This window comes from Grampus griseus (assembly GCF_964374135.1).
Source record: "Grampus griseus genome assembly, chromosome: 1".
Taxonomy (NCBI): domain Eukaryota; kingdom Metazoa; phylum Chordata; class Mammalia; order Artiodactyla; family Delphinidae; genus Grampus; species Grampus griseus.
The window spans coordinates 31,077,088-31,103,011 of record NC_139017.1 but is presented as its reverse complement, the minus strand read 5'-3'; positions in this window follow the sequence as shown (position 1 = coordinate 31,103,011).

The window sequence follows — 25,924 nt, the reverse complement described above, 5'->3', positions numbered from 1 at the left end:
GCGTTTGGAAGACTTGGGGATTTCCTCATTTTCCTCCCCTCTTCCACTTCCTCCAACCGGATATTTGGATTCCTCTGTGAAGACTGGCAGGTGGTCATTCAGCCTCTGCTGGAGAGATGGAGACCTGGGGATTGGGCTCTAGAACTAGCTGTGTCACTAGCCCAGACAACTCAACAACTGCAAGCACCAGTTTCTTCTATTGTGAAACACTGGCTGTCTATCTGACCTGCCCAGCCTAAAACTCCCCCACCGACCCCAGCAAACAGGCAGGCCCCAACTTACAAATGGATCCTGTTCCAAAAGATCATTGAAGCCTTTTATTTGGAACTCAGAAAATATTTCCTGTTGAAAGAGTATAAATGATGGTTGGGATCTCAGGTTTGTCCACAGCACTCTATTTCGTTTATAATGCAGTTAAATTGTGATACTAGTCCAAGAGTAAGAGGGAGGAAAAGAATTTCTGCCCCCTTTTCTGGATGCAAGTCAACACTAGACAAAGCTTTGAAATGTGTGCTATTTACTTTAAAACCCTCTCACTTCCTTTCCTTTTCCTCTCTTCCATTTTGTAATGTCCCTTACTCTGGGCCCAGAGACTTCACGTGTGGCATCCCATTCAGGTTCACTTCACTCTCCAAAGCCCTTAACTATTTTTATCCTCCCCATTCCTATCCATCTCTTTCCGGATTCCTCTCCCACCCCATCCCCTATCTCCAATTCCTCTAGTCCCAGATCCCCCATCTTGTCCTCCCTTCAAACTTCCACTCCCTCAGTGAAGCAGTCCTCAGATTAGTGAGAAGGAAATCCGATTTAAATGATATATGAACACCTAAGCACAATAAGAGTTGACACTTAAGTAGTGCTTCCTGTGTGTCTGGCACTATTCTAGGCATGAATTAACTCTTTAGATCCTCAACAATCCCGGGAGGGAGGTGCTATATTATTTGCTTTCCACAAATGAGGAAACTGAGACAGAGAGAGGTTAGGTGACTTGTCCAGAGTCACTACGCTACAGTCAGTGATGGAGTTGGGTTCTGAATCCAGGCAGCCTAACACTGAAGACTGTGCTCTCACACTAAACTTCCCAGCGGGATTTGTCTCTTTAGTATGGCATGTTTCTTTCTTCTTTTTTTTGGGGGGGGGGGGCAGGCTTCTTTTTTTATTTTATAAATTTACTTATTTATTTATTTATTTGGCTGCGTTGGGTCTTTGTTGCTGTGTGCGAGCTTTCTCTAGTTGCGGCAGCAGGGTCTACTCTTCGTCGTGGTGCACGGGCTTCTCATTGCGGTGGCTTCTCTTGCTGCGGAGCACGGGCTCTACATGCGCGGGCTTCAGTAGTTGTGGCTCGTGGGCTCTAGAGCGCAGGCTCAGTAGTTGTGGCTCACTGGCTTAGTTGCCCCGCGGCATGTGGGATCTTCCGGGACCAGGGCTCGAACCCATGTCCCCTGCATTGGCAGGCGGATTCTTAACCATTGTGCCACCAGGGAAGTCCCTTGGCAGGCTTCTTAACCCAAATGAATCTTCACGTTTCAGGCAACATAACAGACAGGTGAAAATATTCCAGTAGTGTTGGAGAGGATTTTCTGTGATAGGGGGCCACAGAACCAGGGTGGCAAAAAAAAAAAAAAAAAAAAGCTTTGCAGGGCCCAAGTAGATGATGAAAATGAATGAAATGGTGGCTTCACAATAGCAGCTTAGGTTGTATGCTTTCCTCACAGGCACAACCTGTAGGAACCTTCTACCCATCCATAGAAAAAACGCTGGCTCCTGTTTCTCTTGGTTCTCCTGTTCCACCTTTCTCTTCCTAGAATTGTACAGATAACGAAAAAAAGAATGGTTGACATTTCTCATAACACAATTCTAAGAAAGATGATAGTGTCTTGCGATGATAAATGGCAATCAGCCCTGGTCCCTGATGTGTGAAGCCCTCCCTAGAAAGCCCGTGCCCCTGTGGAGGGGCAGCACTTCTCAGCCCCAGGTGATGTTTAGTCTGCAGGCAGGCAGACAGTGTGACTCCAGAGCCTAGGCTCTCAACTGCTTGTTATACTGCCTGGGTACAAGTGACACCTGGACCACATTTTTAACATACTTCATTGTAATATATTCACTTTCATGGTGAATGTTTGCATATATGAATAAATTAGAAAGATGTCTGTACTTACCAGGACTCCTCCAGTTGTAAGTGCTATAAACTCAACTCGAATTATCTTTAAAACACACCCACATGTGTGGGAGTGTGAGGACATGATGTCAGACAGGAATGAAATGTAGGGGCCAAGCTATATAATCAGGCCCCCTTCCTGCATTTCCCAGATCTTGTTTTATTGGTTTGTTGAACTCATCTACTTCTACAGATGAGAAGATAGCACTCCAGATGCACACCCTTCCAGTCCCATAGGTCTAGAAATGCATGTTTCCCCTCCAGCTCTGGCTGAAAAGTCCCAGGAAAGGTTCATCTTGGTTGTGTGTCTACCCCTGAACCAATCACTTTACCTGGAAAGTTGGATCACTCTGATTAGCCAGGGCTTGTTTACTTACTTGTCACCATGATAGGGGAGAGTGGGTGGCAGATGACAGCCCCTCACCAAGCTCTAATAAAGTGCAAAGGGACAGTTCTCCAAATAAAGAATGGCTCTGAGCAATCAAAAACTATAGCTGTTCACTATAATGTTTGAGTTATCTATCGCATGAAAATTAGGGAAATTTAAGAGAAAAAATAGCTTATGTTGGATAACTCAAAAAATCAGAACTAGCTTTAGGACACTTTGTCTACATAATGTGTGCCTTCTTGATTATGATAAATGTCTAAATAGGGAATTCCCTGGTGGTCCAGTGGTTAATGATTAGTATAATCAAGCATAACTGATGACAATTAACACTTAATCATAAAATATGTATTAGACCTTGTTCTAGGATACTCTTGATCAAATTCTTCTCTATACGTCTAAAGTTACCATGACACATTTCTCATATTTCTCTCTTTTTGGAGAAAATTGTAGAAATAACTAAAATAACTCTAATTTACCATTCTCAAGTAAAATTTCAAAAAGGTAAATTTCAAAATATTGCAGTAACTGAACATGTCATACTTATATGTTATGAAAAATGCCTCTCTTCTAACCCGTGCTAGTTACCTGTTTACTGTTAAAAGAAGAGAGAAAGATCTGGCCATTAGGTCATTTGAACCTACCTCCAAATGAAGTATAGTAGAATTATGACTTGCTTCTCTATAGCCAATCATTCTTGCCCCAAGTAAAAGGTCCTTACTTCCTGTCCGTTTGAAGCAGATAACTATTTGTGGGCAAAACCTCTTACCTCTGCCTGAATCCCTTTCCAAAAGTAAATGTGGTACATCCAGGTCTGTTTGCATTTGTGTGTGTGTGTGTGTGTGTGTGTGTGTGTGTGTGTGTGTGTGTGTGTGTGTGTGTGTGTGTGAGACAGAGAGATTGATTGATCCTCTGAAACCATTGTGACATCGGAGAATTTGTTTAGACCTCTTGTGTGACTGATTACACCACCTGGAATGACAATTGGTTTCAGGGAACCCTCTTTAATGATTAATGAAAGCATTCCTGCCTTTTTGTGTCCTACACATATTTCTGTTAAGGGTGAAGCTTCAAGTTAGGAACAGTGTTGATCTCATATTGGGATGGCCTAAATTCAGAACATTTGAAGCAGTATAGGTAAGTCATTCTTATTCTTTTAAATGAAACGATGTTTTAAAGTATAAACATTTTAAGACATTTAATAAAACTGATGGGTAAAAATTATATGTGATTTATTTTTAAATTGGCATGCTTTATTCAAGAAGCACACAAATGTATTTCAAATAGTATAGAATCATACCCAAATATATATCAAATATGATATATTCAAGATATGCCATAAAACATTCCAATTTTAGTCAATCCTCACCTTATTTTAGTTTATAAAATATTTAGTATATTCTCTTTCTTATTAGGAAGAAATGAACTTATATGATCTATGATGAAAATCATACATGTTAAGCATGTGCAAGGGAACACATATTTTCCAAAATTCTTATACAGTGTGCACAGCTACGAGGTTTGAATATCACTGCTCTACAGAATAAAATCTCAACTCCTTAGTATCACTTTTAAAACCTTTCACAATCTGATCCCCAACTATCTCTCCAATTTCAATTCTTGGCTATATCTTGGTGTGAGTTTTTAAGACTCCTAAGCAGGATAAATAATTTTTTTTTGCAGAATGCGGGCCTCTCACTGCTGTGGCCTCTCCCGTTGCGGAGCACAGGCTCCGGACGCATAGGCTCAGCGGCCATGGCTCACGGGTCTAGCCACTCCGCAGCGTGTGGGATCTTCCCGGACCGGGGCACGAACCCGTGTCCCCTGCATCGGCAGACGGACTCTCAACCACTGCGCCACCAGGGAAGACCAGGATAAATAATTTTTAAAACTCATACTTAGACATATAATGCGACTGCAGAACAGCAAAGTGAAAGAGAAGATCTTAAAAGAAGATGGAGAGAAAAAAATATATTACTTTCAAAAGAATGGAAATTAGATTTAACTGTAGAAGTGGAAGTCAGAAAAGTGGTAAAGTAATATCTTTAATGGGCTGAGAGAAAAAAAAACAAACCTAAAATTGTATAGCGGGCAAAAAGTATCTTTCAAGAATTGAGAGTTTGCCATTTTATTGAAGGAAATTCTGAAGAACATACTTCAAGCAGAAGTCACATAATCCCCAATGGAAAGTCTGAGATGCAAGGAGAAATTAAGAGAAAAAAAAAGTGGTAAATGCTTGAGTAAATATAAACAAATCTAAACTACATAAAACAATAACAACACCTTGCTAGGTTAAAAATCAGTATAGACTAAAACCACTTCTACAATAGCATATAAGTCCAGGAGAGATTAGAAATAGAAGATTCTTATGTTATTGAAAGTGAAAGTGTCAATAAGTGTTATACTTTGACAAGTTAAGCGATCAAGGAAGTCAGGTTCTCCTCCTGGAAAGGCCAGCCAGAGAGAGAAACGCTAGAAAGACCAGGAGGAGAGAAAGGCCCCAGTTTTCCAGCCATCTTGGATCTTGTCCAGATTGCAGCCAGCCCTGCTGATACTACCTAGAACAGAAAGACAAGCCATCCCAGTGGAGCCCCACAGTCAACACACAGAATCATGAAAAATAATAAAATTCTTGTCATTTTAAACCATTGTGTTTTGGGGTTGTTTGTTACACAGTAATAAACACCTGATATAGTACACTAACAAAAAAACCTACAGCAATCATCATAATTAACGGGGACATACTGAAAACATTCTCTTTATTTTTTTTTTAACATCTTTATTGGAGTATAATTGCTTTACATTGCTGTGTTAGTTTCTGCCGCATAACAAAGTGAATCAGCTATACGTATACATGTATCTCCATATCCCCTCCCTCTTAAGCCTCCCTCCCACCCTCCCTATCCCACCCCTCTAGGTCATCACAAAGCATCAAGTTGATCTCCCCGGTGCAATGCAGCTGCTTCCCGCTAGCTATCTATTTTACGTTTGGTAGTGTATATATGTCCATGCTACTCTCTCACTTCATCCCAGCTTACCCTTCTCCCTCCCCATGTCCTCAAGTCTATTCTCTACATCTGCATCTTTATTCCTGTCCTGCCACTAGGTTCTTCAGAACCATTTTTTTTTTAAGATTCCATATATATGTGTTAGCATATTTGTCTTATTTGTCTTTCTCCTTCTGACTTACTTCACTCTGTGTGACAGACTCTAGGTCCATCCACCTCACTACAAATAACTCAATTTCATTTCTTTTTATGGCTGAGTAATATTCCATTGTATACATGTGCCACATCTTCTTTATCCATTCATCTGTTGATGGACACTTAGGTTGCTTCCATGTCCTGCCTATTGTAAATAGTGCTGTAATGAACATTGTGGTACATGACGCTTTTTGAATTATGTTTTTCTCAGGGTATATGAAAGCATTCTCTTTAAAATAGAGACAAGATCAGGGGTGCATCTATCCCCAGCTCTGTTTAACATCATACAGGAGATCCTGACAAGAACAAGAAGGTAAGAAGGAAGTTAAAGTATAAAGATTGGAAAGAAACTAACCAGTAAATATTACAAAGAATCTACGCAAAAATTAATAATTAATTAATTAGTTAACAAGAGTATTTAACAAGGCTGATGGCTAAAAAATGGTGTTACTATATGCCAGCAACAGTTAGAAAATGTAAAATTTTAAAGTTACCTTTTATAATAGCATAAAAAATAAAGCTCATAGAAATAAATGTAACAAAAGAAGTACATGACAAATGTCAAAAAAATTGTTTTCAAATTTATTGAGTCATTAAAGATGACCTAACTAAATAGAGAGATATTCCATTTTATGTCTTATAAGTCTTAATTTCATAAGCATGTAAATTCTACCCAGATTGGTCTATAAATTCAATGCAATTTCAATAAAAATTACAACACATTTAAATTTTTTTTTGCAATTTGATAAGCTAATTAAAAAATACATATGTGAAACAAGAGGCCAAGAATATCTTGAAGAAAAGCAAGGTTGGGGGTGGGTCTGGGGTAACTGTCTTACAAGATATTGAGACTTAACCATAAAACTGTAAGATCAAGAGTGTAGTGTTAGTTCAGGAATAGCCAAAATGACGAATAAAACAGAATAAAGAACCAATAAACAGACCCACAAGGATGTGGAAAGTTAAATCAGGTCTGCATTATCAGCACAGGTCATGGGGAAAGGATCAACAAATGGTGCTGGGACAATGCTATATCCATAGGGAAATAATTAATTTGGACCTCTATCTTATACCATACCCCCAAATCAATTTCAAATGGATTAAATACATACAAGTATAAGGTAAAACTATAAAACTTTTAGATAATAACACAGGATAATATCTTCATGATCTCAGGGTAGGGAAAGATTTCTTGAACAAGATTTTTAAAACATAAGCCCAAAAGAGAAAGATTAATATATTTAACTGCATTAAACAGACAAACAAAACCTGCTCATTAAAGACAAGCCATGAACTTGGAGAAGATATTTGTAAAACATAATTGACAAATAATTTATAACCAGATATAAAAGAACTCCTACAAAGCAAACAAGAAACACACAGCTCAATAGAAAAATGAGGAAAATATGTTTTAATATTCTCGTCGCAGAAGAAACGTGGTGCTCAATAAACATATAAAAAGATGTTCAGCCTCATTAGTAATTAGGAAGATGCAAATTAAGATCATAATGTGACACAACTGTATAACCAGATTGGCTAAAACTAAAAAATCTGACAATATCAAGTGTTGACTCTCATACACAGCTGATAAGCATGTAAATCAGCACGATAATTTTTGAAAACTATTTTTAGTATTATCTAATAAATTTGAAGAGGCACACAGCCAATAAACAATTCCACTGCTAGATTATACCTTAGAGAAACTTACATGTGTGTAGCTTGAGTCTTGTACAAGAATGATCTGTGTAGCATGATTTGCAAAAACCCAACCTGGAAACAATCTAAATATATATGAATAGTAAAATGGATAAGTAGTGGTATACTTCAAACAACAAAACAGCATACAGCTGTTAATGATTTACAAATATATTGGTGAATCTTAGGAACATAATGTTTAATAAAAAGTACAAGTCACAGATGGATACCTATTGTATGATTCCATTTATATAAAGATAAAACACATGCAAACCAAGCAATATAGTGTTTAGGGATAATGAACCCTTGTGATAAAACTATAAAGGAAAGCAAAGAATGCTGTTTACAAAATTATAGTCCTTATCTTTGAGGAGGAAGGGAAGAGGATTATGTGGGGAGAGGTTCACAGGTTAATTTGTTTTCTTAAACTTGAAGATTGAGTACTTGACATATATCTATAATTTATTATTCTTTTCAGTCTACTCAATATTTAGTAAAAATTTCATCAAGTGTTCAAAAACCCTCACGTTTAATCAGGATGACCTCAGGGAGGCACGACTGAAATGCCATTGTAACTCACAAAGCCTAAACTAACCAATCGTGGTGGACTTTGCAAAAAGAAGGCCTTGGGAATGCAACAATCTGTTCAGCTTCTCTGAAAGGAAATGGAGAGCAAGAATCTATCAGTGTCCGGGGCTTCCCTGGTGGCGCCACAACAGTGAGAGGCCCGTGTACCGCAAAAAAAAAAAAAAAGAATCTGTCAGTGTCTGCCAAATCTTCCCTCCCTCGCCCCCCCATACACCTTTTCCCATTCACTTCCATCCCCTTAATATTCTCACTCCTCCATCGCCACTGTATTCAGTTCATATTAATTTGTATTCTCAATATTTTTCATTTCCCCCCCTTTTGAGCAGATTCCCAGGCCCCTTCATGTTTCCTTGTCCTGGGGATTTTTGCCAGACAAAATTTACCAGACAGCATGAAGTCTAAGGCTCCTCCTGGGGTTTGTAAAAATCTCAAGTCCCTTGAAGAGGATGTGTCAGATGTTCTGGAGGAAAAGGGCAGGGCACAGCAGACCGGAGAGGGGAGCCAGGAGGCCCTCAGCACCATGGATTACCTTCTGTCTATATGTTTCAAACCTTCTTGCTCTTCTACTTGCCATGTACTTTTTTTTTTTTGCGGTACGCGGGCCTCTCACTGATGTGGCCTCTCCCGTTGCGGAGCACAGGCTCCGGACCCGCAGGCTCAGCGGCCATGGCTCACAGGCCCAGCCGCTCCGCGGCATGTGGGATCCTCCCGGACCGGGGCACGAACCCGTGTCCCCTGCATCGGCAGGCGGACTCTCAACCACTGTGCCACCAGGGAAGCCCTGCCATGTACTTTTGATGCAATGGGACATACTCATATTGTAATGTGACTTCTGGCCCAGGACCTTCATGTCTTATTGCTGGGCAAGCTGGCTCAGTAAGCCGTAGAAGCATTCCTAGCAGCTGTTCTGACACTGGAAAACCAGCAATGACTTAACTATTTACAGAAGTGATTGTAAGCCACTAAACCCAAACAAAATGCCCCGGTCGACTTCTCTTTTATCAGACCCCAAAAATGCCTGAACCATTCCAACGCCACCTTACTCAAGGGGAAGTGTGACTGAAGAGAAGTAGGAGTACCAAGAGGTGGAAGCCTTAACTGATTGCATTTAAATTAGCTACTTTTGTTGCAAAAACATAGGAATGTATGAACATATTAGGAAGGCCCCTCCCATGGTCTTGAGACCCAAGTGAGGGACCATGAAACTTAAGCTTTAATAGCTTCAGTATATCTGCTGGGGGGCTTGAGGGATGTTTGCTGAGTGAGTAAGTGAGCCAAATATGAGACACTTGCATTCTAGGAATCTCTTTTGTAGAGTAGGAATTTTCTATCTTACCCTGTCTATCAGGGTCTAGATATGTTATCTTTTACTAACGCCATACTCATCAAATCTTCTGACAAAAAAATTTATCCCCAGGTACCTTACATGGGGGAGGTGGTGTATACACAGCAGACCTGAGTGAAAGTACGTTTCCCAGTGCAAACAGACAAATTGTTAATCTGGGTAGAAATCCGTCTCTTGGGAGTTTGATTTGTGTAGCTGGGTCCTGAGAAACTGACACCTCAGAGTCCCTGACGGAATTCAGTTTCAGAACATGGAAATATGGCACCCAATGGACCCCAACTCGCAAAGCCTCATTGGCCTTTCTCAGGGAGAAGCACCTAATTCAACAAGCATACCTCAAAACTGTCACGCTGATGACTCAAAATAACTCTCAAATTGGGTGAGAATTATAGATTAACTGGATATACACAGGTGAGATTAAAAAGGGGGGATTGCCTTTTTCCCACTGCCTTTCTACACTTAAAAAAATTAATACTTGTCTTCATAATAACTTAAAATGAGAAAGAAAGGTTACTTGCCAGTATGTGGGATTAGGAAAGATTTTTTTTGCAGCTGTGAAACAAGCAGTTCTTAAACCCTCTAGGGCAAAGGCAGCTAAAAGCAGAAACCCCTTAGCAGTTGCTCTAAAATTGCCCAGGGACACATTGGGTATTACTTCAAGATCGTGACCAGATTCTTCACTCCTTCAAGTTTCAGGTGATTTGAGGGGAAGAGGAAAGGACTGAAGTGACATTAACCATTTACCAACTGAACCCATTCTTATATTTTAAGATTTTTAGGGCTGGAAGCAGGCAGATCATTGCACCTAGTCCCCTTATTGTACAGATGGGGAACCCAGGACCAAGGGAAGTTACTCCTGCAAGGTTACATGGTCAGTGGTAGATGTGGGGACTCTGGAATAGGTTTAGGATACTATTTTTAGGTTTAAGAAATTCAGAATTGAGTGTCACAGAGGCTGTAAAGGAAGATATATCATGAGCCAACCGCTGTCCCAGATTGTTTGCTGAAGGGGAGTCAGATGCCCACCACTTCAGCCAAATTAACAGCTGGTAACAGTTGGAGGCAACTGTCATTTCTTAGAATTTTGAGCTCGCAAAAATCTCGCAATTAATGATATTAGGGAAGGGTTGCTCCTGGTCCCATCCATCATTCATCAGAAGGTGCCTGGGACCACCAGCTGTCACATACAAGCTAACTTTTAGCCAGAGCAGAAATTGGAGTTGGAAAGAGGATAAAACCAGTATCCACCAGTGGGAAGCTGGCATTTGAAGAAGGGGGAAGGTCGACCTGGTCTTCTTCAAAAACATACAGGAAAGAAATTGAGGGAAGCATGGCAAAACAAGATAAAAAGTCTCAGATACATATCACTAGGGGAAAATGTGACCGTAAAAGAAAATGATAATAGAATACCTCTGGAAAGATAAATAAAGAACTGATAATTGCCTTCCAGGAGGGGAACCAAGTTTTGGGGCTTTAGGTGTAAGAGAGACATTTCTTTTTTCCTGTATAACCTTTTGTACATTTAGGTTTTGGAATCATGTGAATTTTTAATCTATGTTTTAAAACATTAGATTTTAAAAAAGAAAGTAACAAGGGACTCCTCCTTAAAATTATAGCAGCTTTTCAAAAATCCCTGTGAAACAAGGATGTGACTAGCTTAGTAAAATCCAGCCCTAACCAGGGCCTTTTGTGGCGATGCAGAGTGCGTGACCGAGGGTGTGCTGCCTCCAGCCTTGTCCAGGAGCAGCTGCGTCTGACTGTAGCATCACTTTCTAACATGAGGCCAATGCATGCTCCCATTCCTTTCTAGTATTACTTGCTATAACTACTAAATACCGCCCTGAAACCAAATATTTCCTTTTTTGGAGAAGGATTAAGTATAGGCAGAATGCTATTTTAACAGCTATCATCACGCTGTCTAGTTCAATATAACAAAGTTCGCATCCTGGCCAACAGCCCATACGAGCATGGTTTTGCTCATATTTGTTGGTATATACGGAGGCAGCAGTAAGGATTTTATACACATACACATGCATATATGGTATATACTCTTTTCCTTTAAAACTTCTCTATATACATATGTCTATATATACATATATATATACTTTTTAAGAAAAAGATTTCAGAGACACAGCATTATAAGGAATCAGGTTTATAGAAAATGGTGTCAAATAGGATATGAACTAACCCACGTAGCATGTAGGATGCAGCAACAGAGATGGGTGTGCAGCATAAAAGAACGTAGTGTTCAAGAGGCAGTGCAGCACAGCAATTTCAAGCATGGACTTTGGAGCCGGGCAGTCTAGGAATCCAGCTTTACCACCTAGTTAATGATGCAACTTTTAGCAAATGATTCACCCTGTTGTGACTCAGTGTTGCCATCTGTAAAATGAAACTAATAACAAAAATCTCAAAGTTTCATTATAAAGATTAAGTTAGTTCATAGGTAAGATGTCTGGAATAGCGATTGACCACATGGTAAGCACCAGGTATAAATATTAGCTATTGTCATTCTGCAAAGAACAATTTGGCAACATGGACCCATGCCATAGTCCCTACATGTAAGGATATATTTGATCAAGGACAATCATGACCTGGGTGAAAAAGTCCTCAAGACAATCAACTTCTCTTAATTCCATGCTCACCCAGCAATTATCTTGATTACTAATCCAACTTTCCAGGTATCTGTCCTCAGGAAAGGGGGTATGGTTTTCTGAATGAGACAAAGGTCATCTGTTTCCTGCCCAGAAGGGTCATCTCCATTTAAAAATTAATGCATTAGTATTCTGGTTTACAGGCCCTTCTCATGTGAGTATTTCACTGAGTCTGCAACTCTGGGGATACACTCAGAAAATCTAGTTTGTGGACTTTCCCAACTGAGGTCCAGAATCTGGATCTTTGTGTAGTTACCAAGGAAATATCACCTCAGAGGCCTCTTGGGGACTAGTCAGCTGTCTCCTTCCTCAGATGAAACCTCCCTGATGCTACTACCTCATTGTAGGTAGGGAGCAATCATTCCACATGCTTGCAAAACACTGTGGTCACTTTGCTTAGAAAAATGTTACTTTTTTACACAGTATTTATGTATAGTAATTGTATTTGAAAACCTGCAGGTTTTTTGAACATATATGTGACAAAATTGAACTAAGGAAGAAGTTGGTAATTCTATTTTGAAAGCTAAAGTAGAAACAAGGGATTGAGCCTTTCCGTAGGGAAGGAACAGGTAGAAAGTATATTCTCAACTATACTTTCCCCTTTTCTCCTACAAGGTCCTGGGTGTTTAGGGCTTATGTTACAATTTGGTAAATTATTTGGGAAAGAAGGTAGTTTTCTGGTGAGAGTCCCTGGAATTGGGATGCCCAGAATCCTAATGCCAGTCTCAGGTTGAGTTATAACAACACTACATTCTAATCCAGTCTCATGAGAGGCCCTCTGTGACCTGCACTAGTCAGTCTCCATCTAGAATAATAGGTTTTATTCTGGGACTCTGGTAAGAGGGTCATTGACAAACTGGAGTTTGTCCAAGGGAAGGCAACCATAAGAACACCATCTCATGTGTATCAGTCAGGATATTTTTAGTTGCAAGTAACAAAACACTAGCACCAAACTGGGCTAAGCAAAAAGGAGAATTTGACTCATGTAAACTGAAACCACATAATTCTGAACCAGAATTGCCTTCAGACAAGGCTTTGCTGTAGGTTCACATGATGCAACCACGACTCAGATTTTCTCTCCACCTGCTTTTTGGATATTGGCACCATTTTCAAGTAGGCTCTTCCCTTCATGGTCTAAGACAGACATCAATAACTCTCAAGGCTTCATGCATCCTCACCCTCATCCCACACCTCAGAACCAATTTGCTAAAGTCCTGAGATTTACTCTAACTGGACTGGCTTAAGTCAAGTGCCCACCCCTGCTGCCATCACTGTGGCCAGGAGATTGGAATGTTAGCACTGGCCTTATCCTCTACCCTTGGAGCAGGGAGGAAGTCATGGAGTCCCACTTGGAAATCAGGGCTGGTGGGAAAAGGGAAGAGGAAATGGATGTTCCAGAAGTAACCAACAAAGGTAAGTGCTTCATCACATGATGAACATTTAAAGGAATAGGGATCCTCAGCCTGAGGAAAAGAAGACATAAAAAGAACAAAGTAGTTGTCTTTGAAGATCTGAAAGCGTTGTTTGGAGGCAGCATTAGATTTATTCTGTGTAATTCTAGAATTGATGGGTATACTTGCAGAGTGGCAGATTTTGACTAAATTTAAGGGAATGAAATGTAAAAATCTCCCTCCTTCTTTCCCTTCCCTTCCCTGCCACTCATCTTTTTCCATTTCTACTCTTTAGAGATAATCTCTATGAACTGTTGAATGAAAACCTTTCTTAAGATTAGAGTTGGGCTTCCCTGGTGGCGCAGTGGTTGAGAGTCCGCCTGCTGATGCAGAGGACACGGGTTCGTGCCCCGGTCCGGGAAGATCCCACATGCCGCGGAGCGGCTGGGCCCGTGAGCCATGGCCGCTGAGCTGTCATCTAACTAATATTTCTGGTGTGGTCCTAATCACTAGCAAACAAATAATATACACTAAATTTGTTCTTTCATAGAATACAAGAGTAGTTAGTCAAAATGAGATTGTGTCTTGTCCAGACCTGGTAATAAACTGAATCTTAAAAAAATAAATACCATCTATTGAATGCCTACTCTGCTTCACATACTGCTTACTGTTCAGTACATCTCATTTAATAAAAATTTCAGAACAACCCTCTGAAGTTATTAATTATCTCCATTTTACAGATGAGAAATGAGGTCTGGAAAGGTTAAGTAACCAAAGTCACACAGCTAATATGTGGTAGAACCACTTAGAACTGGGGCCTAGTTCTTTCTGACTATAAACCCATGCCCTTTCCATATGATGCTGCCTTTAAGCATGTAAGCATGTTTACGTGTGTATAGTGAGGGCAAGTTCATGACACTATGTGGTGTGAAATTATATTGAGAGCAATCTCAAAATACAAATTTTAATCCTCTTTACATATTTGTTGCACATAGAAACAAACAAACGTATGGGGGGAGGGGAAATCATTGTAAAGAAATAAACATGCCATTCGGGTTTTCAGAGGAGTCTTTAAGTTCTTTGATGCTTAGGTATGTGAACTGCAAAACAGCCTTATTTTTTTTTCCTTTTGTTGTGGATTTGTTTTTGAATGAGTTGTATAGCAATGACACATTTGATTGTTATTTCTTGGGCTTGTTTTGAAATGTGTATTGAAGCCTTGTGAACTTTGCAGTTCCTAGGGTCACACATTTTTTCTTAATGACTGCTAAATGATGTGTTTTTCCCAAAACTCCTAAGGGAGTATGACCTCCTTTAACCAGCAGTTCTTAATTTTCAAAAAATATCCTTTATTTTTACCCTAAGCTGGACATTCCTTTTTCTAGTTTCCCTTTCCATTTAGCAAACCTTCATGTGCTTAGCCTCTGTGAGAGATTCATAAAGAAGACATGGTGGGTTGGGTAATTCTTCTATTATCAGCTCTTCAAACACCCTTCCCCATGCCTACCCTTATTACCATCTTATTATAGCACCCTCTTTATGACTTCTCACAATCCATGATTGTGTCATTTATCTACTTGTTTATTGACTGTCGTGCCCATAGGGTATAAGTTCTAGAGGGTAGAGACCTACCTCTCTTCCTCACTGTTGTGTCCCCAGAAACTTAGCAAGGTGCCTGGCACAGGAGGCTCTGAACAAACATTGTTGACTGATTGAATGAACCTAGCAGTGCCTACCTTGTGATAGGTGCTCCATGAATCTTTCTTCATAATGAGTGAATGAGGCCTGAAGTGGTTAAAGAAGATGGCAGAGTTTGATCTGGTCCTACAGTGGAACATTTAATATTTTGTCTGTCCAGAACAGACATTTCTTTTGCGGGGGGGGGGGGAATGCTCCTTAAAATCATGTGGGAGCTACTACCTGTGAAGTGCTTCAGCGGAAAGGCACATGGCCCAAGCTGAGTCGGTCGCTGTTCTCCATTCCTCTTGGCACACTGATCTGTCCCTGGATAAGCACAAGGTCCCAGCCAGTTCAATCAGTGTCTTTTTATCAATGTTTTTCAAACTTGAGCTGGAGAAAGATATTCCTTTTCCCTTTGGTCAGAAAGCTGCAAGGATGTACATCCAAGGCAGCTTCTACTCCCACAGAGGAACTGGTCTGAGAGCATGACGCCAGAGGCAGGAGATGAGTAGAGAGCCCTGGTGGCCAGGGTCCAGCTGACACATCCTTTCAAGGCTTAACTGTTCAGCTTCAAATCTGTGAGCCAATCCAGTGTTCTCTCATAAATCACCCCGCTAAAGAACAAAATGCTTGAGCAGCTAGATTGAGTCCAGAAATCCCAACTAATACAAATGTGAGTAAGTAGACAGGAGTAGGGAGGGGCCTCTGGGCAAAAACACAGAGCTTATATTAAATATGATTTTTTAGGAAAGCTCAGAACTAAACACTTAAGGATAGATATTTATGACCTTCAGCCAACGCATATTACTGCTCTCTCTAGTATGATCCTCATATGCACAGTTAGCTTTGGCCATAAAGTAGGAAATAAAATGTGATAACATGAGGAAATACCTAGACGTAAAACAAAGTAAAAAAAATGGATACAAATAAATACACTGCAAGAGCACAACTATAGAGCACAACGATGTGGTGAAATTGCACAAACTTTAGACTCATACACTTTGATTTGAATCCAGTTTCAATTTACTAGAAGCATGACGATAAGCAACATTGCCTAACACTTATAGCCTTTGGTTTTTTCATCTGTAAATCAGGGATAATATCTCTCAGGGTTGTTGACATATTAAATTAAAAAATAGTAGGTAAAACCCTTAGCACAATGTCTGGCATTCAATAAATGTTACTTATATTCTTTATGTTAAAAATAACACTCACTGCATTTAAAATTTAAAAACACTAGAAGAGGGCTTCCCTGGTGGCGCAATGGTTGAGAGTACGCCTGCCGATGCAGGGGACACGGTTTGCGTCCCGGTCCGGGAATATCCCACATGCCGCCGAGCGGCTGGGCCCGTGAGCCATGGCCGCTGAGCCTGCGCATCCGGAGCCTTTGCTCCGCAGCGGGAGGGGCCCCAGCGGTGAGAGGCCCGCGTGCCGCAAAAAAAAAACCCCAAACAAACAAACAAAACACTAGAAGAAACACATCTAAGTGTTCATAGTACTTGTGTTTGGATTTGTTGATTTATTTAACAAATATTTATTGAATGCTGACAAGGAACAGGGACTAGATACTACAATGGGAGACAACAGTGAACAAAATGAAAAAGGTCCTTGACCTCATGGAGCTCAAATTCCTGGGGGATATAGACAATACACAAATAAATAAATTAAATAGTGGGTCACGTGGCCTGAAATGCTATAGTCAGGGAGTGCCTGGTGTTTGTGGGTGTGGAGGTGGTTGTGCAACGGTTTTAAACCCGATGTCCTGAAAAGCTTCACTGAGAAAGTGATAGCTGAGTAAAGACTTGAAGGTGAAGAAGGATGGCAGGACTGTGGATATTTTTTTCCCCTTATATTTGTTTTTCTGATTTTTAAAATGAGCATTTGGAAACTGATTTTTAAATAAAAAAATTTAAATGGAAACTAAAATCCGAATCTTGCTAAAAGTATTTATTATTATAACTTATCTATGGTGTTTTAGCTTTAAAAAATGTTCCTTATCACTTATTCTCAAAACACCATAGCACTGCTGGAAGGCAAGTAATATTTTTCTCCTTGTTTTACAGTTGAAAATGAACTTCCTCAAGGTCATGCAATTTCTAAGTGTTAGAACAGATTCTTGAAATTCAGATATTCATGCTTCAGATCTCGCATTCTCTAATAAATTCCTATTTCTTACAGCTCATATACACAGGATCATCTATCTTCTCCTGAAACTTATCTATTTATCTATACCTCCATGGGTACTGATCAATAACTTCTAACAACTCAGCAGTTATTTATTGTGTTCACTGGAGTGGGAACTGCAATAATATAATAGTCTCTATGCAGAGGGGAGTGTATATAAATTTTTGAGTGGGGTTGTATTATTGAATAAGCCATATAGCAGTAACCTATGTGTTATTTAGTATGATGCTTTTTAAATTACCCTTATCTACATTTTTTTTGCTAACTTGTCTTGCTTAGAATGAAAATTGTCAATGATACACTACTAACATCAATCAAGTTTATGTTGTGGAATAACTTGCATATAGTCACTGTGCTCATTGACACTTCTTACCAAAAATGAGAGTTGGAGGGACTTCCCTGGCGGCACAGTGGTTAAGACTTCACGCTCCCAATGCAGGGGGCCTGGGTTCGATCCCTGGTCCGGGAACTATATCCCACATGCATGCCGCAACTAAGAGTTCACATGCCACCACTAAGGAGCCGGTGAGCCGCAACTAAGGAGCCCACCTGCCACGACAAAGACCTGATGCAACCAAATAAATAAATAAATGTTCAAACAAACAAACAAGCAAAGGTAGGTTAATAGCTAACTGTTGAAAATTAAGAAATGACAGTTAAAAAAAAATGAGAGTTGGAAAATGTGCCTTGAACTTGTTAGGAGTGAGGGACGAGTCGAATATTCCATTCTTCTAAGAGCCTGATTCCAAGTGAATAGTTCTCATCCTGACTTTCTTTGCAACTTTCCTGCCCACTTCCGTGACAGTTTTAGCTCAAACCCAGCATTTTTACTGCAATTCAGAATCAAAACATACAATTAAACTAAATACAGTAGTGACATTCTAACTAAAATGAATAGTTATAATAAAATACCGTTATTAAAAATATTGGCTTAGAGTTTGATATAATTAACCTTAGAGTTTGATATAATTAACCTTATAACAAAAACATACTTTTTCTATTTGTTAGAATCCTGAAAAATATGTCTGAGTCTTAGAAGCATAGCATTAAAATAAAGTAAGAATGGTCTTTTGTTTCTATAATTCCAAAAAGAAGAAAAAAGGGGAGTGAAGAAGAGAGAGAAAATTTCTTAACTGAGAGCCAAATCATTTGCCTCAAGAAAAGAGCCATGATTTCCTAATCTATGTAGATACATGTAGATATGGATGTAAGTTAAGTGAAATAAAATGTGTAAAAAGACTTAAAATAGTACAAAGTAGTTGTCCAAAATCTGTTCATTGCTTCTTCATCTGAATCTGCATTTGCATAGATTGCAGAAAATTTATGAATGATGGGACTTGGCACTCATCATTTCTGCCTTTTGCAAAATCTCTTTTGTTACTATTTCCTCAGTTATAGTAGCTCATTGACTTAGGTATTAAATTCAATAGAATATTTTTAATTGAACACCCAATATATTTTCGAAGCCTTGTATTAATGAGCATCCCTTTAAGTCTCTCTTTTCCTCTCCAACCTCAAAGAAGGGTCAGAGTTGGGGTGAAGGGTTTTCTACCTCAGGATCTTTTCAGAAAGGGCATGGGATATTTAAACTTGTGTCATAGTCACAACTTGTACGAAAGCATTCAAATATTTAAAAAGCAAAGTAGATAGTTTGAAGGGCAAAGAGAAAATAGCTTTGATCCTTCATGATTTCACCAGGAGCCATTTGCATGTTCTGTTTTGCAGAGCCTGCACATTTTTCTGCAGATCATAAAGCGTTCTGTGAACACTAAAGCAGAAAACTCCCTAGAGTGGATGATTAATGTAGGTCCATCTTCTCCTGTCCATTCTATCTCACAAAACTTCCCTGAGCTGTAATTCTTGCTTCTGTGCTTTTTAGACTTCATTGCTGGCAAGCATGGGCTCTTCATCACTGGGCGAGAAGGATCTGAGAACAGAAAAAGCAAATGCAATGCTATCCAATGGGGCAGTTTCTAAGTTCCCTGTTGCCACAGCACCTAAGTACTCAGCTGAAGGTGGCTGACCAGGAATACTGGCAGAAAATGCAAATTCATATTTGAATTTGAATTTGAATTCCTGCCTTTCCCTGTGGGAAATGTGGAAAACAAAACTATTCTATCATTAATTTTAGGGTTCGAGGACTTCACTCTTCAAATCTCTGGTGGAGTGAGAGTGAGGTGCGTGTTAGGAAGAAGGATGGCAGGAAAGATTGAAACCAAAAAGGAGCTGCTCTTCTTTGTCGCCCACATCCAAGCCCCCCAGTAAAACTGAAAACTTAAAACTTGTGTTAAGGGGCTTTGAAACTGACTGATCCTCCATCATTTCTTGGAAAGAAAGAAGAACTAGAAGAACTAGTCTGGGTTGATTCCTTAGTAGAGCAGATCCACCGAGGTAATTTCAAATACAGTTGAGCCTTGAACAATGTGGGGGGCTGGGAAGGGGGTTAGGAGTGCTGACCCTCCTTGCAGTTGAAAATCCATCTATAAGGCCCTCCATATCCACAGTTCAGAATCCACGGATTCAACCAGCTGAAGATCAGGTAGCACTGTAGTAGTTACTTGCAAAAAAAAATCTGCTTATAAGTGGATCCGAACAGTTCAAACCCGTGCTGTTCAAGGTCAACTGTACATGAGCAATCCAAGACTACCCATGTCAGATGACTTTTTTTTTTTTTTACCTATTTTTGAGTTATACACAGCGTAAAATTTACTATTTTAACCATTTTTAGGTGTACAAGTCAGTGGCATTATTACCTTAATTACATTCATGAACAAGTTCATTCATTCATTCCATAGATTTTAATTGAATGCATGCTATGGAACAGGCACTGCTGTCTGTGAACAAAATAAAGATCCCTGGCTGCAGAGGGATTTCTTCATTTTAGCACAGAGAGGTAGAGAACTAACAAAAAACATAATAATTAAATGGACTCTGTGACATGTTGGCTTGTGATAAGGGTTATGGTTGAATTCCAGGTCACAGTGCTCCCAGCATCTGAAGGCTTCTGCGCCCTTCAAACAGCTCTGAGACCTTTGCTCATCCACCTCTTTCCCCACAAAGCCTCGCCTCTGATGACTGCTAGTGCTTTTGGAGGGTTCATTGGTTACCTGACTGGGTAATTAATAAAGAAGGTGTGTTCATTTGAACCGATCACTTACTAAATATACAACAAACCCTGAAGGCAGTTGGGCCTGTCAATAAAAAAGGGTGGAGGTCTCGGCTACACCTAAATAGTGTGCTTTTCCCAAGAAAACACCCTTACCTTTGAGAATAAGAGTCAAGGCACAGAATTCAAACAGGAAGACATGCATTCTTCACCAGTCATGTGAGGAGTTTTTTAAAAAGAGGGGGTTGTATAGAAGCATTTGCATTTTGAAAAGTCTTTCTCCTCAAAAACTTATAAGGGCCAAAGAGGGAAGGGGTGAGGAATAACGTGGTTTATTGTGCCCCATGATGACAGTGGAAAGGGGATCCTGAAATGCTTGCTTCTGTCAAGTGCAAGAATGCTGTCAGAGGTTTCCTATGAAATGTTTAGCTTCTGCCCAGGTTCTTTCAGGTTGTGAGGAACACTTATATACCATAATAAACATTTATTTTAAAAATATGTTGGAAGGATGGTAACTAGCCTTATCATGGCGATCACTTTGAAATATATAGAAATACCTAGAATAGAAAAATGTATAGAAATACACTGTGCTGTGTCTCAGGAACTAACATAGTGTTGTAGGTCAATTATACTTCAAAAACAAACATAGACTCATAAAAAAAGAGATCAGATTTCTGGTTACCAGAGGCGGGGGAGGTTGGGAGTGGAATTGGATGAAGGCAGTCAAAAGGTACAAACTCCCAGATGTAAGATAAATAAATACTAGGGATGTCATGTACAACATGATAAATATAATGAACACTGCTGTATGTTACACATGAAAGCTGTTAAGAGAGTAAATCCTAAGAGTCCTCATCACAAGGAAAACATATACTTTTTCTATTTCTTTAATGTTGTGCCTATATGAGATGATGGATGGTCATTAAACTTATAGTGGTCATCATTTCATGATGTATGTAAGTCAAATCGTTGTGCTCTACGTCAAGTATAGCTCAGTTTATACAACGCTCTATGTCAATTATAGCTCAATAAAACTGGAAGAAAAAAAATGTACAGGGAGGAAAGTAGTAAGTACGTGATTGTGCAATTGGACTGCACCTTGACCATGATCAAAATTAAGATACCGATGTGGGGCAAAGGGACGCTTGTGCCTCTAACTGAGGTACTCTGCAAGCATGCAACATTACTAATGTGGTACCCTAGCTGGAAAGGCATAACCTGGGAAAACATTAGGTAAAATAAAATGGGAGAATATTCTATAAAATAACTGAACCAATTTCTTTAAAAATGGCAATGAAAGGCAAAAGTCTGAGGAACTGTTACAGATCAAAGGAGACTAAAGAGTGGGGTGACCAACCATCCCTGTTTGTCTGGGACTGAGTGGTTTCCCAGGACACAGGACTTTCCGTGATAAAATCGGAAAAGTCCAAGCAAACGGGAATGAATCAGTCACCCTCATGAGGAGACACAATAGTTAAATGCAACGTGTGAAATGCGTGATCCTGGACTGGAGGGAAAATGCTATAAAAGACATTATTGGGATAAGCCACAGAATTTGAAATTTAAAAAAAAATTGTGGCAAAATATAACAGAAAATTACCATTTAAACTATTTTTAGGTGTATAGTTCAGTGGCATTAAGTGCGTTCACTACGTTGTACAACCATCGTCACTATCCATCTCCAGAATGTTTCCATCTTTCCAAACAGAAACGCTGTACCCAATAAATAGTGGCTGCCCATTTTCTCCTTCTCCCAGCCTCTGTTAACCACCATTCTACTTCCTGTCTCTGTGAATGTGCCTCTTCTAGGTACCTCATATAAGTGGAATCACACAACACTTGTCCTTTTGTGTCTGGCTTATTTCACTTAGCATGATGTTTTCAAGGTTCATCCATGTTGTAGCATAAATTAGAATATCATTCCTTTCTATGGCTGAATAATATTCCACTGCACGCACATACCACATTTTCTTTGTCCATTCATCTCTAGATGGACATTAGGTTTGTCCCTACCTTTGGGCTATTGTTTTGTTTTGTTTTTTTTGGCTGCACTGGGTCTTCATTGCAGAGCGCGGGCTCTTCGTTGTGGTGTGCAGGCTTCTCTGGCTGTGGCGCGTGGGCTTAGTTGCCCCGCGGCATGTGGGATCTTAGTCCCCTACCAGGGATCAAACCCACATCCCCTGCATTGGAAGACAGATTCTTAACCACTGGACCACCAGGAAAGTCCCCCTTTTGGCTATTGTAAATAATGCTGCAATGAACATTGGTGTAGAAACACGGACTTTTTTTTTTTCTTTTTTGCGGTACGCGGGCCTCTCACTGTTGTGGCCTCTCCCGTTGCGGAGCACAGGCTGCGGACACGCAGGCCCAGCGGCCATGGCTCACGGGCCCAGCCCCTCCGTGGCATGTGGGATCCTCCCAGACTGGGGCACGAACCCGTGTCCCCTGCATCGGCAGGCGGACTCTCAACCACTGCGCCACCAGGGAAGCCCGAAACACGGACTTTATTAAAGTGTTACATTAGTGTAAAATTTCCTGAATTTGATGCCTGTGGTTGTAGAAGAAAATATCTTTGTTCTAAGGCAATACTCACTGAAATACTGAGGCAAAGGAGTATGATATACACATCCTATTCTCAAATGCTTCAGAAAAAAATGAGACACAAAGGAAATGTGGCAAAATGTTAAAAATTGATGAATCTGTGTAAAAAGTATGTGAGTTCTCCATATTATTCTTGCAAATTTTCCATAACTTAAGAATTTAAAAAATTCATAGAAAGTAAGGGAGAGAGAAATTTTATTTATGACAACCAGGCCTCGTGGAGCTAGAGGAATCTATGAAAAGCCAGCTGTCACAGAGCCTGAAATGTACTAAGAGGAGTGGAAGGTAACTCAGGATTCATCACAGTTTAATTTGGTATCTTGTCCCTCTGAGCGGAACTTGGCCACAGTGCACTTTTCTAGCTCTTTGTTGTTATGGTTTCTCAACTAGTCTGCTTCTTCTTCAACTGCTCCTGTTCCTACCAACTAATTTTTGCAACCTGTCTTGTCCTCTCTTCCTCTTGTCTTCCGCTTGCTCACAGCTTCTGCTTTCTCTTGCTTTCTACTTCCTCTTCTTTAAGTGTGTGTTGGTTGCCACTGCCATCTTCCTCTGGTCCAGGCAGCTGTGATGGGGTCATGTGGAACAGAACATGACAATCTTTGCATAGAAAGAAAGAGCGGCAGCCTTGACATGTAAGCATATTGCTTGGCCAGTTCAGTCCAGCTTAAAACACTATGCCTGTAATACTTGGTTGGTTTAGGGAGTTGGTATTGGGGGCACAGTGGGGAGAAAAGGCAAACCATCAGATCTCACCTCAGGCACTAATGGGTTTTTTTTTTTTGGTCACCCTGCTTCTGGGTCTTAGTTCCCCAACAAGGGATTGACGCCAGGGCGATGGCAGTGAAAGCACTGAGTTCTAACCACTGGACAGCCAGGGAACCCTAATGATTCATTCTTGATTCATCTGGGAAATGTGTGATAAAAATAGAAACTATATATAAAAGTTCAAGAGAATTGAGGAGTCAAGATGTCATTATAATTTTGGAGAAAATTGTCAGAAAACCCTTCCTTCCTTCTTCCCTTCCCTTCCTTCCTTCCTTCCTTCCTTCCTTCCTTCCTTCCTTCCACAAAAATTAATTATGTGAAAGGCATTATAATGGATACTTTGGGGAATCCAAATTGTGTAAGATGTGGTCCCTGCCACAAGAAGCTTACAGTGTAGGACAAGGTGTTTTAAATTAAAGGTTGCATCCTGTTAGTATGCATCTGAACTGCATTTTTTAAAAAATGGCATAAAAGGGAAAATTATTTGAGTCCATCACATTTTGCAACAGTAAATATTGTTCAGTGAATTTTTATGTGTGTGTATATATCCATAGGATTGTGATATTAAATGTATTTCTACTGTGGGCTACAGAAAAACTGTCTGTAAGCTATTGATCTAGTAGAACTTAAGCCTACAGCTTCAGTGATCACCCATATGCTGATTCGTATCTCCAGTATAGACCGTATTCCTGAGCTCCGGATATGGCTATCCAACTGCCAGCCGGACACATCAAGCTCAACCTAGCCAACATTGCCCATATCATCTTCCTCCTCAAAAAGTGCCCTTTGCCTACATTGTCTGTTGTATGATATCAATATCCACCAGGTAAGTCAAGCCAGAAGCCCTGGAGTTCTCTATGGCATCTCCTTCTCCACTCAGTGTTCACACCCACTGGCCAGTTGGCCTCCTCTTCTCCATCCTCACTGATGGTCCTTGGTTTAGGCCCTGAGTAATTTCTCACCTGGTTTCTTGCCACCCTTTGCTAACTAGTCTCTTTGTCTCCAGTCTTATTTCATGACTCACAAGTCTGTGTATCACGTTGCTTCTCAAGTGAACTTCCAGAAGTGCTAATATGACCTTTTCATTTCTGGTTGGAAATCCTTCCATGGTTCTCTGCTGCCTTCATATTAATGTCCAATCATGAGAGCTAGAGTCTTTCTTGATCTGCCCCTGTGGCTTCTTCAGCCTCAATTACTGATCCTCAGCCCCATCTCAGATTCTAGAGGTACCAACTAACTCTGGTTCCCAAACAGCTCAGGTGTTTTCATACTTCAATTTCAATTTTACTCCTGCCTTGAATCACTTCCTTTATTTCTTTGCCTGTGTCTAAATCCTACCGCTCTTTCTAGACACAGCTCCAGTGTCATCTGGTCTTGGGACCTGTTCTGACCACGTGCCAAGGCTTCTCTAGCATCCTGGGTGTGCCGCTGTCCCAGCAGTGACGAGTCCACGTGGTCATTGCTGTCAGGGTTGTCTTGATTACGAACCAGCTGACAGCAAGGACTCTGGTTTGTTCATCTCTGTAAAACATGCAACTAGCCCAAAGCCTGATACACTCAGCACTGACCAAACATTTGTTGAAAGAAAGAGTGAAGATGAAATCTCTTACTGGCCTACTCCTTGATTGTAATGATAGTATAATGATAATGTTAAATAATTCTTGCAAATACTGTAGTTCTCAAGAGTCATTAGAACGGATAAACAAGGTCCTACTGTATAACACAGGGAAATATATTCAGATCCTGTGATAAACCATGATGGAAAAGAATATTTAAAAAATATCTAGGGCTTCCCTGGTGGCGCAGTGGTTGAGAGTCCACCTGCCGATGCAGGGGACACGGGTTCGTGCCCTGGTCCGGGAAGATCCCACATGCCACGGAGCGGCTGGGCCCGTGAGCCATGGCTGCTGGGCCTGTGCGTCCGGAGCCTGTGCTCCACAACGGGAGAGGCCACAGCAGTGAGAGGCCCGCGTACCGCAAAAAAAAAAAAAAAAAAAAAAAAAAAAAAAGTCTAAATGTGTAAAAAAAAAAGTCATTAGAACCAGAGGATTACTGATTGGCCAGATGTGCTTTGTCTAATTCTGATTCTATCATTCCCTTTTCCACCTCCCCCTTCTCTGTCTGGTTCCTATAACATGAGAATAAGAGAACATTACCATCTGCTTGTGG